The sequence below is a fragment of the Macaca mulatta genome, chromosome 7, assembly GCF_049350105.2.
Source record: "Macaca mulatta isolate MMU2019108-1 chromosome 7, T2T-MMU8v2.0, whole genome shotgun sequence".
In the NCBI taxonomy this organism is placed as follows: Eukaryota; Metazoa; Chordata; class Mammalia; order Primates; family Cercopithecidae; genus Macaca; species Macaca mulatta.
The window spans coordinates 82,517,958-82,541,551 of NC_133412.1; the positions used below are offsets into that span (position 1 = coordinate 82,517,958).

The following is a 23,594-nucleotide window of genomic DNA, read 5'->3' on the forward strand; positions in this document are numbered from 1 at the left end:
GGCTGGAGAAGGAAAGACACGGGCAGAGCATGGGAATCCCAACAGCACCTTCTGCCTGCTTACAAGTGAGGGTTTTTTTTGTTTTGTTTTGTTTTGTTTTGTTGTTTTTTGTTTTGTTTTGTTTTGTTTTGTTTTTGAGACAGAGTCTCACTCTGTTGCCCAGGCTGGAGTGCAGTGGCGCGATCTTGGCTCACTGCAACCTCTCCCTCCCGGGTTCAAGCAATTCTCCTGTTTCAGCCTCCTGAGTAGCTGGGATTACAGGCACGTGCCACCACACCAGGCTAATTTTTGTATTTTTATTAGAGATGGGGTTTCACCATGTTGAAAATCTCAGGTGATCTGCCCACCTCAGCCTCCCAAAGTGCTGGGATTACAGGCATGAGCCACCCCTCCCGGCACAAGTGAGGTTTTATCACTAAATTCATTCTTGGAATTACCTCAACTTTGAGCAGCTGGGCTCAGCGCCCAATAAGAGCCTTGGCACAGTGGCCAGTGAGGGGCGTCAAGAGGGCTCCGCCTTCCTCACCATATGTCTTCCTGGAGACCTGGAATCATACTTAGGAACACGAGTCTGCTGCACCTCCATCCCCAACTTGCTCTGGACCTGTGCTAGGGAGGATTACAGATGATCTGCCTGTGTTGGCCCCTGGGAGAAAGCAATGGCTCTGTAAAAGGATGGCTGTTTCTGGGAAGTAATGAACAGTGGGACCCTGTGATCTGTTAGGAAGGAAGGAAAAATAGAAGGAACCGCTTTTGGGGGTAACTTTTTCAAGGATTAGGGAACTTTAAAAAGTGAAAGAAGAAAGTAAATCACATGTGTATTATCTGGAGGAATAAAACTGAGATTTAGTTTTCTGAAGCTCTTGATTCTTTTTTGTAAAATGAGGCTTTTAATGTGGTGGTCTCAGAGGTCCTGTCCTGCCTGAAAAATTATGTGCCATGAATTAAGGGGCAGGACTTTCTTTGAGGGGAGTTTTCTGAGACACACATCTCTTTTCCTTAGTGATTATTTTCAAAAGTTCCATTTCTGACTCTCTTGCTCTCATTCAGCTGGAGCTGAATAAGAAAACAAAATGTAGAAAGATAAGTTCTCTACAAAGCACCTAGAGAGTCCTGCCTGGTAGCCAAGGAGTGAATTCAAATTCTAAGTCAGAAATTGGGTGGAGCTTTCGTAAAACAGCCCCTGATCAACTCATGCACGCTCCCAAGTTTTAGATCCAATTCGACCAAGTTGTAAGCTAAAATCTTCTTCTTGTTTCTTGGGCTTTAATCTTGATGTAAGTTCCACTAGGGGACTGTGAGGCATCGCTGTCTTGCTCATCATGGTGTCCATGGAACTGGGGACACAAGGCATTCAATAAACATCTGTTGGATGAATATTTTCCTGAGTCTGGCACAATGATGGGCACACACGGCATCCTTGGGCAAAGTTGCAACTCAGAGCTGGCCAGGAACGGTGGCTCATGCCTGTAATCCCAACACTTTGGGAGGCTGAGGCAGGTGGATCACCTGAGGTCAGGAGTTCAAGACCAGACTGGCCAGCACGGTGAAACTCCATCTCTACTAAAAATACAAAAATTAGCTAGATGTGGTGGCAGGTGCCTGTAATCCCAGCTACTCGGGAGGCTGAGACAGGAGAATGGCTTAAAACCTGGGAAGTAGAGGTTGCAGTGAGCCGAGATCACGCCACCGCACTCCAGCCTGGGCAACAGAGTGAGACTCCATCTCAAAAAAAGAAAAAAAAAATTAAAAAAAAAAAAAAACTCACTGAGCCTTGGGACAGGAAGACAGCATAAGCTCTCCCTGTAGAAACCTTTCCTTTTTATCAATTAGGGTAAATTTGACATTGAGAAGTAACATCACTGATCTGAGATCACAGCCTGGCTGGTTTAGGGCAGGGCAGGCTTGCACAGGTCTCCTCTTTTGTAACCCAATGCACTAATCCTCATACTAGTTCCTCTACTCATAAAGGAATTACAGAAATCTTGTTAAAGAGAAGTTGAGTAACTAGTAATGATAACAATAGCAATTATGACAATGGTGAAGATGATGATCATGGTTAGCATTTACTGAGTGCTTCCTAAGAGTCAAGAGCTATTCCAAGTGCTTTATAGGTGTTAACACATTCCAGCCTCATGGTAATCCAGTGGTCACCTACCAGTGGCACTGTTTGTAGAGCTCTGTGAGCCAGATGCTATGCTAACTGCTTTCAAACATGTTTGCTGGATCCTCACCAGAACCCTCTAAGGTAGGTACCATTTCTATCCCCATTTATTGATGAAGAAACTGAGGCCTGGAGAGGTTGTATACCCTGCTGATAAACTTGTGATAAAGCAGCTGTATGGAAGGCCAAAACCCATGCATGCTCTTGACCATCATGCTAGACTGCCCTGTCCTCTGAGTTATTTTTTTCACCCTGAGCTAATATTAGGGAATACATCTGAAGACTAACTCATCCCTGGTGGTTCTTCCAAAGGCCCAGAGTTTTCCTGAGAGCCTGGTCTGGCCTTAGTAGTTGCTCCATCAGACATTTAGAAAGAGAGAAGGTGAATGAGGAGGACCAGAGGAGGACTCTGAGCACATCTCCCCAAAATGTCCCTCTAGTCCAGCTAAGTTCAGTGCCATGCTGGAGGACAGAATGGCATTAACCCCAGCTTGTTACACAAGGTCACCTGCCATGGGTATGAGCATTCCAGACTCTCAGGTGGAGCCTGGGGCTAAAGTGACAGGAGGAGGGAAAGCTCCTATTCCATTGCAAACCTGATTCTGATGTCAATGGAAGGGGCCTGCCTCGATACTACATACTGTATGTTTGGGCATCTAGGTGTCTGGAGCAGGGGAGATAGTAAAGATGTTTAACAACTGGTACCTCTCCAGCACCAACCTGTTAGAATGGACATCTGACCCATCAGAACTGATGCCATCCAGTACACCACGACCAGGGGTCCTAGTGCACACCAGCCAAACACCAGGCCCTGTCTGGGAAAACACTAGACAAGGAGAGGCTAGCTCTGATCATCAGCCATGATGAGATCTGTGAGCAGGCAGCAACTACTGCCAAGAGCGGAGAGTGAGGTGAGGTGCATCATTTAGTGGATGAGTGCACGTGGATGGGAAAGAAAATGACCTTGAGCAGTCACAGTCCAGGCACTCTATAAGAAGTGCATATGTTTGCTCAAGACAATGCAATTTTTTTTAAAGCCCATTCTTCTCCCTAGTCCTGGTGTAATTCACTGAAATATAAGCATGATTGGAAGATAAAATAGGAGAGAAAGAAGGTCTGGTTTTAACTCACTTGCTCCAAGTCCTTGTTGCCAACTGTTCCAAACATCACATTTAAATTGTAAATAGATATCCATCTTAGAAACCAATTCACCACTCAGTGCCTCTTTCCTCCTGTAAGGCAGGGTTGCTAGGTTTTAAACATGTTTTAGGTTTTACAAATTGGAAATGTTGTAGATTGCAAATTATAAATACTTCTTCGAGAGAGGGGATTCTAGAAAGGCTCTCATTGCTTTTCGCAGGGCATACAAAGCAATGCATCATCTGACCTTTGCCTCTTTCTGTAGCCGGCCTGGGCTGCAGCCATTTTGTATTGCTTACAGGTTCCCCAAAGTGTCCTAGGATTTCATACCTCTGTGCCTTCGTACATCCCGCTCCTGCTCTTTGTCTCACTGCTCTGTCTTCTTCGAGGCTAAGGTCTGGTATCTCCTAGATCCCGTCCCCTCCCGAGACATCTACATTGGTTGCGCCTCCTGTATGCACCCTTAGCACCCCATCATGCAGCACCCCATGGAGATACATTTCACAATTATGTTTTATTTATCCTTTATCCCCAGCCCCTGGTGATACGTACATGATTTAGTAAATGAAGCCCATAAAATATTTTTTGAATGAACAAACTCTGACCAAGGATATGGCAAAAATAAGCATTCAGCCTCTCTGCTCCCAAAAGTACATACTATTCTAACAATTAAACACCCTCCACTTGATCTGGAAGCCCCTGCTTTTCCTATGTATCTAGCATGGAAGTGCAGCCCGGTGAAGAGCACAGTCTGGCTATGACATTATTCACCATTGTGGAATGTTTCGGGCCAATGGAAATAAAAGCCCCTTTCTAATTTGTAAAAACACCCAGTGGTGTTTGCCCCCTGCCAGTTTAGATAAAAACCAAAGATCTAGAGCCCAGATGCCAAGCCTCTGCCGGCTGTTGGTTCTCCAGAGAGCCCTTTCCAGCCCTCCACTGCCCACGGTGCTGCTGAGGCTGTCCCCTCCTGCCTGGAAGGACAGCCGGTCCTGTCTACTTTAATCCCCTTCAGGGCTTCCGTAGTGGCGTTGAGAGCAGACCAGGAACGCAGGGCCAGCTGTTTCCTTGCAAGGGCTGGTCCCCAGGTAGGATGCTGGAAGCTGAGTGTTAGAGACGTGACAGAGTAAGAAATGTGAGGTCAGGTCGGGATGCGTCGTCTCAAAGATTTTCCTTATGAAGCACCTTCTAGTGGTGTTTTTATTTGAAAACACTGGTCAAACCAGCGAATCCTGCTGATGGGTCAAGACTTGGGGCAGCTGTGTGGATCCTAGATGAGGTCAGGAGCCTCATCTCTCTCAGCTGTCTCAAGCAGAAATGAGTTAGAGACAGATGGGAGGACACAGTGAAAACGGCCAGGGGAGGGACAGGAACATGAAAGCCACCAGCTGAGCGAGTCAGGTGGCTGTCTCCTGCCAGGGTGTGGGGACAGGCTCATCTTCCGGAGAGGCGCTGCGGGGTGAGACACTGTCCCCTGTGGCCGACTGGCTGACTGCCCCTGGGCTTGCTCACCATCTCTCCAGAGCTGAGGCTGGTCCTTAAGCGTTGAGATTAGTCACTCTCCTAGGTGGCATCTGGGCTGGTTTTAAATTCTCCCCAGTCTCCTGCAATTCATCACCCGGCTAGGAGGCTGCCCAGTGTCCTGACGGGACCTGTGTGTCCCCGTGTTTTCTCAGCTTTGGCTGTCACTGACTTCGCGACAATGGCCATGAGGGAATGGCTCCAACTGGGGAGAGCAGTGGCCCTGACACGACATGTGTCTATATTACACATCGGCAGTCAAGGTTCCTCCTGACACCTTCGAGAACTTGGGATCCCGATTCACTCCCCTGGGAAATCCAGCATCCCGCCTTGCTGTGTGGGCGTGCCTTTGACTTCCCAAACTGCTTTGCAAGCATGAAGCTCTCAGCTCTGTCACAGGGTTTCCCAGAGCCTTTTTGTTATCATCGGAGGAATGCGGAGGGACTAAGCTCTGCTTCCTGGGCCTTTTTTAAGGTTCAGGGCAACAATTCCTCCTCTCCCTCCTCCAGCTTCTTAGTTGATGGCCGAAGGATGAAAGGACCCCTGGGTCAGTGGTTCCCAAATAGTGAGCCACAGATGAGTGGTGATCTGAAAGGAGACAGGAAAAAAAAAAAAAAAAAAAAGCACAACGTAGCCATGATTATTAATAGTTTCAAGTTGCCAGCTGCCATTGCCTGGAAAGAACTCTTCTATATTCTGAGATAATGTTCCTTTTTCCTTTGGGATACTAAGATGTCCTTTCTTTTATGAAAGGGGGTGATGGTAGCTATGACATTCTCCCTTGGCTGAAAAGGGTGGTAACCTCATGAATCCCCAACCCCAGTGTTTTGGAAATACTATGGGTCCTTGAAATCTGATAGTCTAGGGTCTGGATCCACAAGGTACGCTGAAAAGCTCACTTCAGGAAATAGCCTCACTCCTCACATATTTTCTTCCCCATGGAGATGATGCCAGCAGAGAATAATAACAAAGTCAGTTTTTGTCTGTGTCTGCTGGGGTCCCAATGATTTTCTAAACACTTTAGTTATCTAAACACCTATAATCCTCCCAACAGTCTGAGGAGGTCTATCTATGTTATTATTATCTCCCTTTTACAGATTAGTGGACTGAGGCCCGGAACAGTCAAATAACACAGCTAGTAAAGTGCAGAGCTGGGATTCAAACCCAGGCTCCAGGGAACAAGGAGAATTCTCCAAAAACGATGTCTTAAATGGCATCCAGTGGGGAAGAGATACGTGCTTGTATTTTCAAGGAATAAGCCTTGGGAACACAAAGGTCTGTGGGAATGAGAACCCTGGGATGTAGTGATACTGAAGGAACCTTAGGGGACAGCATGCTGGAGCCCAGGCCATAATGGGACATGGCAGCCAAAAAGATCAATACAATTTAGGGTTGCCAGCTCCAAAACACCTTAATGCGGAATGAGGGCCAGAGGCACACTGCTCTGCCTCTGCCTCTGCCTGCCCTCTTTTCCTCTCCTCTCACACCCGCTTCCCCCCACGGAATCTCATCAGAATGGCTCCAGAGCATGGCATTTGTTTGACCATCTCATTACCAGAGAGAGAGAGAGAGAGACACTGAGAGAGAAGAGAAAAACAACACAAATGATTAAGGCCTGGAGAAATTTTCTTCTAGGGGAAAACAGAAGGGTTGGTGCTGTCAGCTTTCCCAGGTCAGTGGAGCCTGACAAGGAAGGGAGGGAGGGAAGGAGTGAGGGAGAGAGCCCTTCGGGGAGGGGCCAGGTTCATGCAAGGAGGTAGCACATCCCAGGGAGCCCCCTTTCCTACGGTAACCGCATTCTGCTGAGAACTCACATGGATCACCTCACTCAACCTTCCCAAGCACCCTGTTAGCCCATTTGCAGATGAGGAAATGGAGACTCAGAGAGGTCTTGGGACTTGCTAAGGTCACACAGCTAGTAAACATGGAGCTGGGATTCCACCCAGGTTTGCCTGACTCCATGGTCCATCTGGTCTTAGCCACTTTTTTATACTGCGGTTACTTGGCTGCTCGCCCCCATTCCTCATGCCTCCTGCCCTGGGCCTCCTACACTTTGTTCCTTTTTCTGTACCATGCAGAGAGTTTGCACAGAGATGCTGGAAACTTTTGAGACAGTAGAATAGACTCATCATTGTCAGATAACTTCGCAAACACAATGGCATCTGTCACCATTGGGCACCACACTTCAGCGGAGGCTGTGGAAGAGGCAGACATACCTGGACTCTACCCAGAGAGGTGTGAGCACTTGTTATTGAGCTTCGCCAGTTCTAATTTTGAAAACCGGCTGCACGTGGAGGAGCGATACCCAGGGTTAATTCACACCTTCTTGGTAAATGCCAGAGTAGCTTAAATAATGAAGGCGGGAGGCATATGATGTCTGGAGAAAGTGAATTAGTAAATTGATAGGGCAGGTGACTTTAGTTCGCTATTTTCCTGTAAGCAGTAAAGGCCCTCCCTCTGTATCTCTTGAGGTTCCCACAGTTTGGGATTTGACTTTAGGTGGACTCAGGATGATGCCCAAATTATACGCTAATCAAAACATTTAGTTCCCAGGAGAAGCAAAGAGAAGGGCAAGAGAGAAACTCCCCGTGGTGTCCTGTCTTGGCCCGGGCAGGGAACCTCTTAGGCCAGCTGGACACAAAGGCAGCAACGTGCTGACAGACGGCATCCCAAAGAAAGACCCGTGATGGCCCAGCCTTGGTGGTAAAGCCAGTTAGGGCTCCACGGGCCCTTCCCCAACCTGCCAAAACCGCCCACGATAGCTCTAACCTCCAGCAGAATGCCAGAATGACTCACGCATTCATCATACATCTCTCCCTGCCACCAACCGGGGGCTTTACTTTTATCTGTAAGGACTGACAAGTTCTTGCCAGAGCTGGATTCATGGCATATGATTCAGGACATTGGGCCATACCTTTGGAGAAACTGAGAGCTACTCTTGGAAGATTAAGGCTCTAGTCTTCAGTGGAACACTCATTACCTGTGTGACTTCAGGCAAGTGACCTCACCTTTCTGAGTCTCAGTTTCCTAATCTGTATAATGGGGTTAATAATACCCAACTTCCAGTGTTCTGAGGATTAAATAAAACACAAATGGTGGGAATGTAAAATGGTACAGCTGCTATGGAAAACAGCATGACAGTTCCTCAAAATATTTAACATAGAATTACCATGTGATCCAACAATTCCACTTCTGGGTATATATTCAAAAGAATTGAAAGCAGGGGCCAGGTGTGGTGCTCATGCCTGTAATCCCAACACTTTGGAAGGCCGAGGTGGGTGAATCACCTGAAGTCAGGAGTTTGAGACCAGCCTGACCAACGTGGTGAAATCCTGTCTTTACTAAAAATACAAAAAAAAAAAAAAAAAAAAAAAAAGCCAGGTGTCGTGCTGCATGCCTGTAGTCCAGCTACTCAGAGGCTGAGACAGGAGAATCGCTTGAACCCGGGACGCAGAGGTTGCAGTGAGCCTAGATCACACCACTGCACTCCAGCCTGGGCAACAGAGCAAGACTCCATCTCAAAAAAAAAAAAAAAGAAATTGAAAACAGGGACTTAAACAGGTATTTGTACACCCATGTTCATAGTAACCTTATTCACCGTAGCTAAAAGGTGGAAGCACCCAGGTGTCCATCAATGAGTAAACGGATAAACAAAATATGGTAGATGCCGGGCATGGTGGCTCACACCTGTAATCCCAGCTCTTGGGGAGGCAGAGGATGTCTTGAGCCCAGGAGTTTGGAGCTGCCTGGGCAATATAGCGAGACCCTGTTCTTAAAAATTAAAAAAAAAAAAGCTATATACATCCAATGGAATATTATTTAGTCTTAAAAAGGAAGGACATTCTGACACAAACTATATGATGGGCAAACCTTGAGAACATTATGCTAAGTGGAATAAGCCAGCAGTCAAAGGACAAATACTGTATGGTTCCACTTATATGAGGCATCTAGAGTGGTCACATTGATCGAGACAGAAAGTAGAATGACAGTTGCCAGGATCTGGGGAAGGGGAATTTGTTTAATGGGTATAAAGTTTCAGTTTTGAAAGATGAAAAGAGTTTAGCAGACGGATGGTAATGATAGCTGCAGAATAATATAAATGTCTTAATGCCACCGAACCGTACACTTAAAAATAGTTAAGATGGTAAATTGTATGTTATGTGTATTTTACCACAATTGAAACACACACAAGCACAAGCAGCCAGAACAGTGCCTGGCAGGTGCTCAGGACACACTGACTTACTTTAAGAGCACAGTTGTGATTTTAAACAAAGCAGCATCAATGTGGGTATTATTTAATTTTAAAAATAATACGGTGCTGAAAAGCAGATACAGAGGAAATGGAGGGAGTAAAGGGGGGAGGTGTGGCTATAGACACAGAATTAGAAAAATACAAATCATTACTTTGTTGTATATTTGGACACACAAGCTGGAGGCGGCCCACATCCCCAACATCTGGGATTTAGGATTGTGGAAAGTGCAGGCATACTTTTACGTGGCCACTCTGAATTCTTGTTGGCTGGCCTGCCCATGTAAGTTTAGTGGAGGGGCCCATAAGGTTTTGCCAAAACTAAGTTGCAAGGAGGGCTCAGAGTGATGGGGGAGGGAGGCCAAGACAGTCCAGAGCCCCCTCCCTCCCAGACGCAGCTTTGGGAAGTCTCTTTCTTTATCACTTGCCTAGGGGTGGCCTCTAAACTGTTTTTGGCTCAAGGGTGAACCTGAAAAGAAATGAGTCCAAGATACCGATCCCAAGATTTGGCTCCTGCTGAGCTGGGAAGAGGTAGGGCACAGCTGTCTCTTCCCTTTTAGGCTCAAGCCGCACAATCTCTATAATACCGCAGGAAGGAGCAAGTGAGGTGGATTCCAGGAGGCTTGAGATGCCAAAGCCAATTCTCAGACTTGAGAGAGCATCACAGTCACCTCAAGGACTTGTTGAAAACAGAACGCTGGACACCTCCTGGAGTTTCTGTTTCCACAGGCCTGGGGCAGGGCCTGAGAATTTGCATCTTTAACAGGTTCCAGGCGATCCTGACACTGCTGGCCCATTTCAGGATCACACCTTGAGAACCACTGGGCTAGAGCCTTGTCACTCGGTGTGGTCCTCAGACCAGCAACATGGACATCATCTGGATGTTTGGTAGAAATGTAGTGTCTCAGGCCCTACTCCAGACCCTAGACCTGCGGAATCTGAATCTGCTCAGTAACAAGCTCCCAGGTGAAATGTATGCACACTCTGCTGGGGGAATGATTGGTTTCCCAGCCTTCTACAGAGCCTCTGCCCTAAGCAGTGACCTTGGCCCATCACACCAGGGGTAGCCTGTCAGTGTGGCTCCACTGCCCATCACAGAGTCAGCCTAGAGTGACCTCCAAATGGATATCAGAAAAATGAATAATGATTCTTGGCCAGGCACAGTGGCTCGTGCCTGTAATCCCAGAACTTTGGGAGGCAGAGGTGAGTAGATCACTTGAGCCTAGCAGTTCAAGACCAGTCTGGGCAACATGGCGAAACCCCATCTCTACAAAAATACAAAAATTAGCTGGGCGTGGTGGTGTGTGCCTGTAATCTCAGCTACTCAGGAGGCTGAAGCAGGTGGTGTGTGCCTGTAATCTCAGCTACTCAGATCACTTGAACCCAGGAGGCAGAGGTTGCAGTGAGTCGAGATGTCACCATTGCACTCCAGCCTGGGCATCAAGAATGAAACCCTATCTCAAAAAAAAAAAAAAAAACTACAAATAAAAATGAATAATGATTCTTACTACAGCCACTCGTTGGATTCCTGAGTGTATGCCATGAGCTTTTTATACATTGTTTCACACATTTATTATAAAACCCCTTCAAAACCCATTTTATGGACAAGTGAACTGAGACTCAGATAGAGTGACTGCTTAGGAAACAGAAAAAGAACTTAAACTATTTGGCGATCTAGCTGGCTCTGTTCCTAGATGCCAGGGGTTTAGCCTTTAGCCGTTAGCCTACTTCTCTTCCTTTGTCCTCCCAAATGAGGCCCAAGGTGTAAGATGAGGGGAGCAGAAATCTCAACCAAGGGTTGAAGTGATTTATTACATGAGTCCAAGGAGGATACAGTGTGTCCAGAAACAAGCTTGACCTGGTGCTGGAGCACTTGAAGGAAATTTCTAGAGAAGCTGGACAGCAAAGCGCTCATCAGCTGTGTCATTAAGCCCTCTAATGAGCTTGGCTAGGATGTGATCATTCACACAGCACAGGGCCCCACTTCACAGTTGGCGTACGTAGTCACAGTTCCCTAGAGTTCTGGGGGTTCCTGAGTGGATCTGGTGGCCTGCCCAGCCTGCAGTCCAATTCCAAACTCCACTCTCAGTTATAAAAAGCAGGGGAATGGAGAGGGGAGGCCTCTAGGGGTGACGGAAGGCAAGTCTAGGGGAGCCTTTTAAAACCAATCTGCTCTTCCAGATAAAGAAAGCCTCCAAGCAGGCTGGAAGCCAAGAATTTAACTGTATTTATTTTTGCTATTACCTTCTATTTAGGGCAAGGGATATTGGTATTCTATTTATGGTAGTAGTATAAAGATTCCTTTTGTGATAAATTTATTTAAGTTTTTAAGTGAGTCAATTTAAAGGAAAGTATTAAGTCAATAATGTCTAGTTAGCAAAACGCATGAAGGTAGACCCGGAAAATGTTTGAAGATTATGCAATGACTTCCCAGCCTTTCTTCTTCCCCATAGTCATTATCTGCCCTGGATGGCAGCAAACTCGTGACAACTCCTTGCAGAACTTCTCTCCAGAGTGAGTGAGTTAATCCTTCAGAAAGTACCTACTTACGGAAGCCATTTATAACTGTGTCTGGAAACGGCCCAACACACAACAAAAGAATCCTTGAATAAAACAGCCTTATGAATGATTGAAACAGTGTACACCAACCCTCCTCCAAGAGACCTTGGTGGTCCCACCAAGAGGAGAGGATGCCTTAGGCCCAAGAAGACCTATCACCCCTGCAACACCACTAGATTAGACCCTCATCTCACCGTCCTCTGAAGCTCCCTGCCTCTCTCTGGCACATCTCCCCACACCATGTTTGTTGCATGGTTTCTTTCCTGCTTGTTAGCTTGTAGCTCCTTGAAGGCTAGGACTGTTTCAGATGTGTGCCCCGTTGTACTTCCTGCTCCTGCTACAGTGCCTGGTAGAGAGTAGGTGCTCTTTTGGAGAAAGAAGGGAAGGAAGGAGGGAAGGGATGAAGGAGAGGGAGTAAGTTCCTTGAGGGAGGCTGAGATAGGCCCCAGTTACTGATATTCTGGGATCACTTACATATTTCTCTCTATGGCCAAAAGAGAAAAAAATTTGGTAGGGTCTATATTAGCTCCCTGTGCAATTGTCTGATTTGAAATTCACTGAGTTCCATATTTATTTATTTATTTATTTATTTATTTATTTATTTATTTATTGAGATGGAGTCTCGCTCTGTCACCCAGCCTGGAGTGCAGGGGCGCGATCTCAGCTTACTGCAACCTCCACCTCCTGGGTTCAAGCGATTCTCCTGCCTCAGCCTCCTGAATAGCTGGGATTACAGGTGTGTGCCACTGTGCCCAGCTAATTTTTTTATTTTTGGTAGACATGGAGTTTCACCACGTTGGTCAGGCTGGTCTTGAATTCTTGACCTCGTGATCTGCCCGCCCTGGCCTCCCAAAGTGTTGGGATTACAGGCATTTCATTTTTACCCCTCATTTCATGAAGAAAGACCAGCCCACAGTTTAAGTAAGTATTCCTAACAGGCTAATCCACAGTTCTATATGGGCTCTGAGGTCTTGTGCACAGAAGCCAGAGGATTGGAGGGATGTGTCCAGAATTGGGAATCAGGTGAGCTGGCTCCAGGCAGGCTGAGATCAAGCTGATAACAAGGAGATTAATAAGGGCCTGCAACCTCCTCAGTCTTGTATTAGGGAGGAGGGTTTTCAAATCAATGCTGGTCTGGCTGGCTTAATCGTACCTAATCTTACCTTTTGAAGCTCATGCGTTTGGGAGTTGAGATCAATTGAGATAAAATAAAGTAAAATGTGTTGACTTTGGGATTTTTAGTCTTCATCAGAGTCCCATTGTGTGGTGTTGTTTTTATTTTCTGTCTTGGAAATAGGCAGAGATTAGCTGCTGGAGAGGGTTGTTCTGTCTGGACTAGGTGGTCTGTTTACTTTTGTTCTGCTTTTTTCCATTTTCCACTCGATGATTCTTCATGAGGGAAAGGCCCATTTCTTTCCTGTTCATCTCTATATAGTCAGTGCATGATACCTGGCAAATGCTCAGTAACTATTTCTCAAATGCAGCATTGCAGCGTCACCAGCGCAGACTGTGTGCCGTGAGCCACCCTGCTGGAAAAGCCAATCTTCTCCTGATTAGGTGCAAAAACAGCAGCCTTATAAGGCACTCACAGTGCCCCTGGAGAAAGGCATCAGGACGGGCTCCTGGTGCTTGGTTTCTGTGACAGTTACCATGAGCTTTGTGCAGTCATTGCAAACTGTGTTTGAGCAAAATGCATCCAATCCATTTTACAGGTGCTTCCAAGCCCTGTGCTGGGTGCTGACAACTGAAAAGATGAGTACAGCATAGGGAAGGTGCTCATGAGCCTGTGATCTGGTGGGGGAGCGAGTTGTTGTATGATGATGAGGAATGTGTCTGGAGGTAAGAGTTTGGGTGTCTGGGCTTTGGTTGTGGATTTGCCACCACCAGGCCATTGCCCTAAGGGCCGGCCCTAACCTCTTTGGGCCTCAGTTTTCCCATTTATAAAAAGTGGACTCAATGAACCCACAGGTCTTCACTTGCTCTAGAGCAACAAAACTGGACAGCTGCCTCAAGGCGTTTTCCTGTGGAGTGGAGTTCAGCCTCACTGGAAATAGCAAATCCATTTGCTGCTATGCCTCTAAATTCCTTGCCCTGAAATTTTAGAGCAGGGCAATAAATAGGTGTTGGTCTATTTTCACCTACCACCTGCTCTACATTAAAAAGAAAAGAAAGCTGCTATATGGCAAGAGGAAGACAAGCTAATATACTGGGTATCTACTGTTTGCCAGGCACTGCATTTGACATTTTCACATCTCAATGGAATGTCCTGATAAACTTGCAGGAAGGGGAGTAATAGCATCATCATTGCTGCACCCCTCAGTTCCACTTAGAGGACAATTGCATCACAGCAGGATTGGTGTTCCTGTCAAATGATGTCCTGTATACCATTTTAGAAAAGCACATGAGTGCATGTAACGGGATGTAGAAAAGCTCTTTTCAAGCATAGTTAAATGTGGTGATTTTGGAAGTCTTTTTCACTTACCTATCAGGAAAATTCATTATCACCAACAAACATCTTATGAGTGTAGTATATCAGCCTAAATGCCATCCCTGACCTCCCATGGTGAGCTCTGACAGGTAATAAAAACAAAAATAACAATAGCGTGCTCATAGTACTGATGATTCATACCGTAGGAGCTCCAAAGCGGGGGTTCCCCACCAAGGACTGGGAATGAGAGAAGGCAGGATTTGGGGCCTTGAAGGAAGGGCCCAAGGACTTGAGCTGGGAAAAGAATGACATTGGTGACCTAGATGGAGAGAATGGCCAGAACCAAGGAAGTTTCCCGTGTACAAGGAGGAGCCGTTCTCACGTTTGTGATGTGGCTGCCACAGACTCTGGCAGTGCCTAGAGGTGGAGGAAAGTGGGGGAGGACGGAGGGCTTGGAGCCAGGCTGTCAAGGGCCAAAGAACTCAGACTTGATTCTTTGAGGGTTTCTTTGGTTCAACATGGGGCCCAGAGACCTCTGAAGAATCTGTGATGGGGTTCAGGAGATCCACAAACCCCCTGAAATTGTAGGCATTTTTCTGAGTAGATGGTTCAGACATTTCGAAGGATTCCCAAAGGGACCCACAAAAGCTAAGAGGAGCCACTGTGGACAGTTGGGGTCCTTGAAGTGCTTTGACCAAAGGTACGTGCAGACGATGCGTCAGTTGCTTGGAGGGGGCAGGTGCTGGGAAGACCACCCAGGGGAGTAGCATTGAGGGCTGGGCTGGGGTGTTGAAAAGGAAGAGGGACTTAGGAAGCCATGATTATGAAGAAGACATGACAGCTCTCCAACACTCTCGGGACAGTCAGTAACGCTGTGTGAACAACTGAGCCCACTGTGGGTGCAGGACATCAGAGGGGAAGCTGTGTGTTATGGTCCTGTAGTGAGTTTGGTTTTAAACATGATGATTTTAAGAGGCCAAGTTTATCTATATGGAAGTGAAGAAATTTAAAAATTATGAAGCCACCACTTGCAGGAGCAACTAGGGGATGAGAGAGCAGCAGAACCACCCCTCTTTCATTCTATAGGTACAGCCACTGAGGCCCTGAAACAGGAAGTGACTTCTCCACAGTCAACTCGATGGTGGGCAGCTGGGGACCAATTCATAAGAGAGTAACAGGAGAAGTTAGGCTGGAGGTGGAGATCTTAAGCCATGTGGGGGAGATGGCAATTGAAACTCTTAGTGTAGATAAAATCTCTAAAGTAGAAAAGACCCCAGGATTAAGCTTGGGTCTTTGCTCTGATTTCGAGAATTGGAAACAGAAAACCAAGGTAGCAAAGGCCATGCAGAAGGGCAGTGAGAGAAGTACGAGACAACCAAGAGGAAGAAGCAAGGCAAGACAGGCGGGTGCTCCTGGCAGGAGGGTCCTTACAGAGGAGGGCCTCAGGCCAGGTTGTCAGCAGATCCCCAGTGGCATTTGAGAGACCTCCTTTCTTGGAATTGTGGGGTGAAGCGAGATTCCAAAGAGAGGTCCCTGATAAAGGGGCCAGTGAGGGCAGACTGGCCTTGTCAGAGGTGTGAAAAGGAAGTAGAAGCAGGCGAGGGGTGGAGGCAGGCAGGAGAAGAATGTTTTACAAATAAAATAGTTCATCTGTAAAAATAAAGAAATGAGAGGAGGGAAGGAAAGGGGGAGAGGTTCAATGATACGGTCACAGTCAGGTGAAAATGAGACCAAATGGCAGAAGTAGGGAGGGGAAGAGGAGGGATGAAGGTTCAGAGACCATCTGCCGGGGTGAGCAGGGCCTGGAAACATGGTGAATTTTAAAGGGAAGATTCTCTAACCCATTAGGCTCTTCTTGCCTTTCAATCTGTGGCTCATGCAGACCTCTCTGCCTGATATTCTTCCCACAGCCCTTTGCAAGGCTGGCTCCCTGTCTTCCTTCAGAGTTCTGACAAATGCCATCTCTTGGAACAGCCCTTCCTGTCCGCTCTCAAGTATCCATGCAGTCTGGTATCCACCACCACTTGCCTCTGTGTTTTTGGTTTGTTTGGTTGGTTGGTTGGTTGGTTGGTTGGTTTTGAGACAGGGTCTTGCTCTGTCTCCCAGGCTGGAGTGCAGTGGTGTGATCTTGGCTCACTGCAACCACTGCCTCCCAGGTTCAAGCAAGTCTCATGCCTCAGCCTCCCAAGCAGCTGGGATTACAGGCGTATGCCACCACACCCAGCTAATTTTTTGTATTTTTAGTAGGAACGGGGTTTCACCGTGTCAGTCAGGCTAGTCTTGAACTCTTGGCCTCAAGTGATTCGCCCGCCTTGGCCTCCCAAAGTGCTGGCATTACAGGTGTGAGCCACCACACCCAGCCCTTGCCTCTGTTTCTTAGCATTGCCCAGTAATGGGTAGGTGTTTATAGCTCTGTTCCTTTGCTGTCTGGTGTGGGGTGGGTGGGGGGCAGGGGAGGCAGTGAGTTGTTTCATGTCCCCAAATTTCTGTTTTAAGCATCTTCAAACTGGAGACTATCTGTCTCCATTCCCACTGTGACCCCAGAGCCCCGCTCACTGCCTGTTGCAGAGTAGGTGCTCCGTAATGCTCAATAAAGAAAGGCATGTTAATTGAAACAAAAAGAAGGGAAGGTAGAACTCAGCCATAACCTATCCTCCTCTCAAAAAACTTTTAATCAGAACAATAATTACATTAAAATGAAAATAGCATCTGCCAGCTGTTGATATGTTTTCATTACCTCTTTTACTCTTCACAGTTCACCCTTTTCAAGGAGTGAGGAAACTCAATCTTGGATATTCTGTGTGGAGAATATGTGATTAAGGTGGAGCTAGGGACCACACTGAAGCCTGTGTTCTCATTTGCCACCTCATTTTATTTTTATAGTATTGTATCAAAGAGGCATGTTTGTCAAGAAAACAGGGAGGCCATATCCCGTTTCCCTCCTCCTCTTGGCCAGGGGGTGGGTAGTTTCTGTGCATCCTCACTGCACACTTACTGAAGTACTGCCCTGTTCCAGATGTGCCCCAGGAAGCCCTTTGTGTGCCAGGGTGCTTCACACATGCATGTGATCTGCCCAGGACAAAAGGGTTAAATCTGTCCACTTGTCCGGCCCCTGTGGTCATGTTGAGAAGTCAGCAGGGAAGAATTCTCTCTGCCTTTGGATTCTTCTAATCCCTAGAGAACAGCAGACAATGCCCTTTCACTCCGGCCTTCTTTCCTGAAGTTTTCTATAAGAAATTGATGGCAGGAGTGTGGGGAGAGGGTGAGGCTCTGAGGCAGCCCTGAATGTGACGCCCTCAATGACACCTTCGGCCATTGCCCTCAGGGCACCATCTACAGCCACCAGCCCAGACCCTGGGGGCTAATAGGCTGTGACTTTCATGCCCCCTCCAGGCCCAGCCCAAAGTGACAGTCTGTGCTGGCACTCAGGGCAACGGGAAAAGCAAAGGAGGGAAGGACCCATTGATTCTTCTTTGTACCTCTCTTCTATGGGTGTTCAGAACAGAAGCCAGCCTCCCTGCCTTCTGCACAGCCTGAATGTCCTGATGGAATTTGCTGGAAATATTAAAAGCAAAGGGCCAGAACTGCCAAGAAGGAAGACATAGGAATAAAATCACAGGGGACAACCCAGGTCCCTGCACACGCTCCCCTTGCCCTGACCTGGCTTCGTACCTCTGCCTCTCGGATCTGGCTGGGTGAAGCTCTGGCGTCTGTCTGGAGTCAGGTGTAGTGACCCAGGTACATTGGCTGCCTGGCCCTGTCCTCTGGCTTCCCTTGTCAGTTTGTTCCTGTGACACTACATTCCAGTTTTGACTCAGCTCAGGTTCTGACAAGCCCCCACCCCCACCTCAACTTTGTACCTACTTTCCAATTTGGAGACAATCTGTCAGACAGAGCTGTATTCAAATTCCACCTAGAGCTCCCTCCTCACTGTCAATCTTGGCATATGATGCTTAACATCTCTAAGTAAATTGGAGGAAGAAAAATGCCCAATTCATAGGGTTGGGACGCGGATGAAAGGAGTAAATCCACAGCAGGGACTGCCATGTGGCAAGGGCCCAGGCAGCATTAACTCTGGTAATAATTACTGTTCTCAACATCCATCCATCCGAGCAAGGTTCTTCTCATGTTTGCATCCAGACACCTGATTCTAGCATCAAGCTGGTCACATCCCTGGGGCCACTATCCTCTCTATGACATCACCCACCACAAGCTATTGTGGCATTAGTTGGATGCAGCCATTTCCCATGCCCTAAATCAACATGGCTGGAGTTAATTTCTTCCACCCTGAACCCATCTTTGGGCTTTCCCCAAGCCAATCAGGAAGTGGCTCACAGGGAGGACCCAAGAGGCAGAACCTCTCCTCCACCCCCTTTCCTCCCCAGAGCCCTGGGCTCCTAAAAGTTCTTGGGCTGGGAAAGGTGGGGACAGACGTCACGGCTGATGCCAGAAGACACCTGGGACTATTACTCTTCCAGAGGCCAGGGCTGGCTTCCTCTTCCTATTCTATCTGTTGGTCATCAGCAAGCTCAAGAAGCAGCCTCATCAAGCATCTTAGGAAGCATGTAGCTCCTGAATTTCCTTCTCCTAAGCATTTGTTTCTGAACATCACAGAGGGAAAAGGACCATGCCCCTAGGTGTTCCTCCTCCTGCTTCTGCTTGATTTTATCAATAAGCATCTGGTCAGCTGAGACTGAGAAAGGGCAAGAAACTAGCACCTCTGCCACTTCCTTAGGGCCTGTAGTCCTAATGAATCTGGTACAGGAGGGGCTTTTGAGTCAGGGAAGTTTGTGGAGAAAGTGACATGAGCTGAATTTTGTAATTGATAGGAGGATGAGTCTAGGGATCTTAAATTCAAATGCCTTTAGGGTCCAGGCAAGTCACAGACATAAGTAACGATGCTCGGAGTGAGACAATAGGGAGTAGTGCGGACTGTAGAAAAATGTAGCATATGCACCCCTCCCCTGCCCCCCTAACAAGAGGACACCGATACTTCCCAACTCCACCAATGACTATAGTTCAGTGTTACCAGATCTTTTGACTGTTTAAAAGGAGCCAGAAATGAGGATATTTTATAACGACTAGTCTCTTGAGTTTTAAACAGTAGCCTCTGATTTTAAAAACGTTGAACATGCAAGCGCCTGAACACATATTTAGGCCAGATATGACCCAGGGCTGGCAGTTTATAAACTCTGAGATCAGCAAATGAAAAATAGAACAAGGGATTCCAGAGAGAGGGCACGATATTTAAAGACACAGCCTTGTGAACTGAGTCACACATTCCAGAAACTGCCCCTTGCCTTGTTGGGGTAGGAGGTGGATGTGTGGAAAAGAAGATGAGGCTGAAGGGGCAGTTCAGAAAGGGTCTCTGTGCCATGCTAAGGAATCTGAACCTGATTCTGAAAGCTGCAGGGGTCGGTAAGAGACCCTGAAGAGTTTAAAGGAGAGAGAGGCACATGGCACACTGCATTTTGGAAAGCTGTGTCTGTGTAGGAGGGGCTGGTAGATAAGCAGTCTCTGCACATGGGCAGATTAGACAGAGGCACAGGAGAGATTCAGGGCAGAGGGACGAGGACACTGGCACTCACCCTTCTCAGGTGGGAGAGCTCAAATCTGGAGGCTGGGGACTCTTGAAGGTGGGGGTGTGGTGAGGGAGAGTGGGGAGTGTGGACATCACCCTGATTCTGAATGAACTAGGGGCAGCTGCCATTCCCTGAGAGGACACCGGGAGAGGCAGGTGGAAGGCGTGGAGGTGGGTGGGAGGTGTGTGGAGGCAGCCAGGATGTGCTGTGACTGGAACCAGGAGTGAGGTGTCCAGAGGCAGATCAGACACAGAGGGACAATGGAAGCAGGGTTTGGAAAAGCGGCATGCTCACACCAACCCCAGCATCCTGAGAGGCTGGGAAAGAGAAGTTCAAAGAAAACCTGGAGAAAGTGTTGCCAGAGGATGAAGGAGGCAGGAGTCTATGGCCTAAGGGGTACTTCGGGGTCATGCTTAGGTCACTGGTAGAGCAGAGAGAACGTCCCGTTGGACCCGCTCCAGGAGAGATAGGGACATGCTGCAAGGGTCTCCATGCCAGGGACCCGCCGGGGTTCAGTCCTGCACAGCCCCGTGGATTGTGGGCAGGCCTCGCCCACCTCCTGGCCACGTGATCTTCAGATGTGCCTCTTTTGCTGAGGAAAAGAAAATGCACATGTCCAGTCCCCAGCAGGCCCACCTCTGAACGGGCCCCCAGCACTCCATCCATGAAAACTACAGGGGCAACAGCAGGCAGTGCGATTCTACCATGCTAGCACACTCCACTTTCTCTCCTCCATTGCTTCTTATTTCTCCCTAATGGACTGCATTGTTCAAAATCAACTTCCCCAAGGACAGCTCTTCCAAGGGGACTTGTCAAACTCCACAGGCAGCAACTGGTTTGTTCCTTTCCAAAGGGCAGTAGCCATCACCTTCAACAATACTGCAACTAACATCCACATCTGTCCAGTCCTTCTTATTTTAATCCTACAGCAGGATCCCAGTTAAGAGAGGAGAACATTAAGACTGAGAGAGGTCTAGGGCTACAAAACTAGAACCCATCAGGAACCAGAATTCCAGTCCCCTCCTGGTGGTCCCATCCATCCTCCTTCCATCTGACACCAAGGCTTCCTGAATGGTAACCACCATGGCCGCTGGAGCAGAGGGAGTGGCCATTGCCTTAGAACCGGGCAGGTGGGGAGGGGGACACATCAAATACCCAGAAGAAAAGTGACTTCAAAGTCCTCCCCAAACTGAGTGCCCCCCAGAAATTCTCTTATGAAGAGGCTGCAGCTGACATTCACAGGGATGCTGTGTCTGAATGCAGGTACATCAGGAAGGGAACAAAAGAGAGGGAAGAAAGCCAGGTTGAAGGCAGAGGTCTTTCAAGTCCCCTCGTGGCAGGCTCAGGAGCAAAGCATGGCATCCTGGATGGGCATTCTGCTTCTCTTTAAAGAGCATGGATTTATCCATACCATGCGACATGAATGAAATGAGGAGTTTGCAGTGCTGCCAACCTCTTGGTTAAGGTTCTGTGTAGTATATTTCTCCTATAATAAAAAAGGAAAAATAACATCTGAGGTTAACAATGTATCTGCAGTGCAAGGCCCAGTGACTGTCAATAATGGACGCTGAATAACTGAGCAATGGAGGATTGCATGAATTTTCATATAAAACTGCTCCTATGCATCGCTTTGAATGGCTGGGTCACATCTTATCCTTATAGTGTAATGTGAGTGGAGAGTCTAGCTTGAATATTTTCCCACTTAGCTAACTTGCCATCTCACAACTATTTGCTGAGTAACCCTTGCTTCCTCTTAATTCTCTGGGGCCTCCTCGACATATATTAAATCCTCCTGGGCAGGAGGTGAAGGGCAGGATGCAGGGGCCCACTTTCTGCAGGCATAGGAGTCTGGGCTTCATGCAGATCACGATCAAAGCTTTGCTGCTTTGCTTGCTGGGTGACCCTGGGCAAATCACTTAACCTTTTTGAGCCTGGTGTCCTATTTCTAAAATCAAGTCAGAAATAAGAAAGTTACTATGGGCCAGGCGTGGTGGCTCATGCCTATAATCCCAGCACTTTGGGAGGCTGAGCCCGGCAGATCACTTGAGCCCAGGAGTTCAACACCAACCTGGGCAACATGGCAAAACTCAATCTCTACTAAAAATAACAACAAAAAAAAAATGTGGGATGTGGTGGCACATACCTGTAGTCTCAGCTACTTGGGAGACTGAGGTGGGAGAATCAGCTGAGCCCAGGAAGTCGAGGCTGCAGTGAGCCGTGATCACGCCACTACATTCTAGTCTGGGCGACGGGAGTGAGACCCTGCCTCAAAAAAAATAAAATAAAATAAAATAAAAAGAGTAGAGTGCCTGGCACATGGAGGGGCTCAAGGGAATGAAGTTCTTACTATTTTTAATTGATGTCTTGGAATCTGCATCCCTGTCTAAGGAAGAGACAGGCAAGAGAATTTTTGTCCTGTCTGGAACAAGAATGGTCACTTGGGATGGTGGAGGCATCACTCTTACAGGGTGAACTTAGGTTGAAGGGGAGAGAAGCTGTTTTGAAAATATATATGTATATATTCAAATGGTGTTTTGTATTTGGAAATTTTACAAAACTTTCATTTAGTAAGAAAAACTGTAGAAAGAAATGCTGAACAAAATCTTGTTGGGTGTAAATATAGAGAAAAATCACAATTTTTAATTGTGGCACCTCTGCCAGGGGAACAGTAGGATCAAGGAGGAATTTTATGCCGTTTTAAATGAAGTCTTAAATATTGCAAGGGGATGACGTAAAATAATGGATTTTCTGGGCCAGAAGGCTCTTAAAGATGCCCTGGGGACTCTAAGCCATCCCTTCACTTGGGATCCTTTGTCATGTCTCTCAGCCACCTCATGTTTCCTCCAGGGGGCGTCCAAGGGAACATTTGCCTCCCCACTCCCAGAGACAAGGTCTCTCCAGGGCCACGTGTGAGCTGGGCAGAAGCTGGGAACCAGACCCAGGGAGCCCCAGTTCACCTCTCCAGGAAGGAGGGAGTGACCACCCTTATCCAACACCGATGCGGTTCGAGCCATCTGGGGGCTGAAGAATGTCATTGCAAGGTGGCCATATCAGAGCTCTCTTGGTACAGTGACAGGAACACAAACCAGCCAGGCTCGGAAGAAGCAGGGGTGGAGTGAGGAAACAGAGACAGCTCGTATAGACGAACCTGCGAAAGTTTGCAAAGAGCTAGCGAGATAGAAGTCGCTGAGGGGAATATGGGCGTCTCTGAATCCTCTTTTTTACAGAAGAGGGTCATCTTCAGTGATTTGGGCTCATCTCTTCATTCAGTGGTCCTCTCTAGAACACCCTGGATGTGCAGGAAATACGCCCTCCCACAGCAACGCAGAGATGAGCAGGACGGGGATCCTGTGCCGGGCCATGATCTGGGGAAAGGGTGCTGAAGCCGAATGCATAGAGATAATAGTGGCTGAATATAGGGGGCACCCTTCTGCAGGTATGTCCCGGACGTCGAGGCATGGTGAGAGGCCCAGGCTCATTGTATAGCAGGGAGCTCCGAAATCGGCATGGGGGAACTCAGCAAAGGCTCTATAGCCATGAGCACCATAGAGAAGTAGTCCTCTCTGCCCACAGCTTTTCACTAGGTCCAGTTCAACCAACAGCATACATATGTATATTGTCCTGGGTTTTAATTGCTTTGGTTTCTGGGGTTTTGAGTGTTAAGGATTTCAGAATGCAGCACTATCTTAGAAATCTGTTTTTGGTTTTGTTTTGGTTTTGGTTTTCGGTTTTGATTTTTTTTTTTTTTTTTTTTTTTTTTTTTTTTTTTTTTTTTTTTGAGATGGAGTCTTGCTCTGTCGCCAGGCTGGAGTGCAGTGGCGCGATCTCAGCTCACTGCAACCTCCGTCTCCTGAGTTCAAGTGATTCTCCTGCCTCAGCCTCTGGGGTAGGTAGGATTACAGGCATGGACCACTACGTCCAGCTAATTTTTTATATTTTTGTTAGACACGG

The 23,594-nt window shown here is 47.5% G+C and overlaps 1 protein-coding gene and 1 non-coding gene across 2 annotated transcripts in view; both read left to right on the forward strand.

Annotated features, from left to right (window-relative positions):
- ST8SIA2 (ST8 alpha-N-acetyl-neuraminide alpha-2,8-sialyltransferase 2) overlaps positions 1-23,594 on the forward strand; it is a 76,264-nt gene that overhangs the window by 3,197 nt on the left and 49,473 nt on the right. The gene's annotated exons all lie outside the window — the stretch shown is intronic.
- LOC114680067 (small nucleolar RNA U109) lies at positions 21,007-21,137 on the forward strand. The gene has a single exon (XR_003732137.1). It is a non-coding gene; the product is annotated as a small nucleolar RNA U109 (small nucleolar RNA).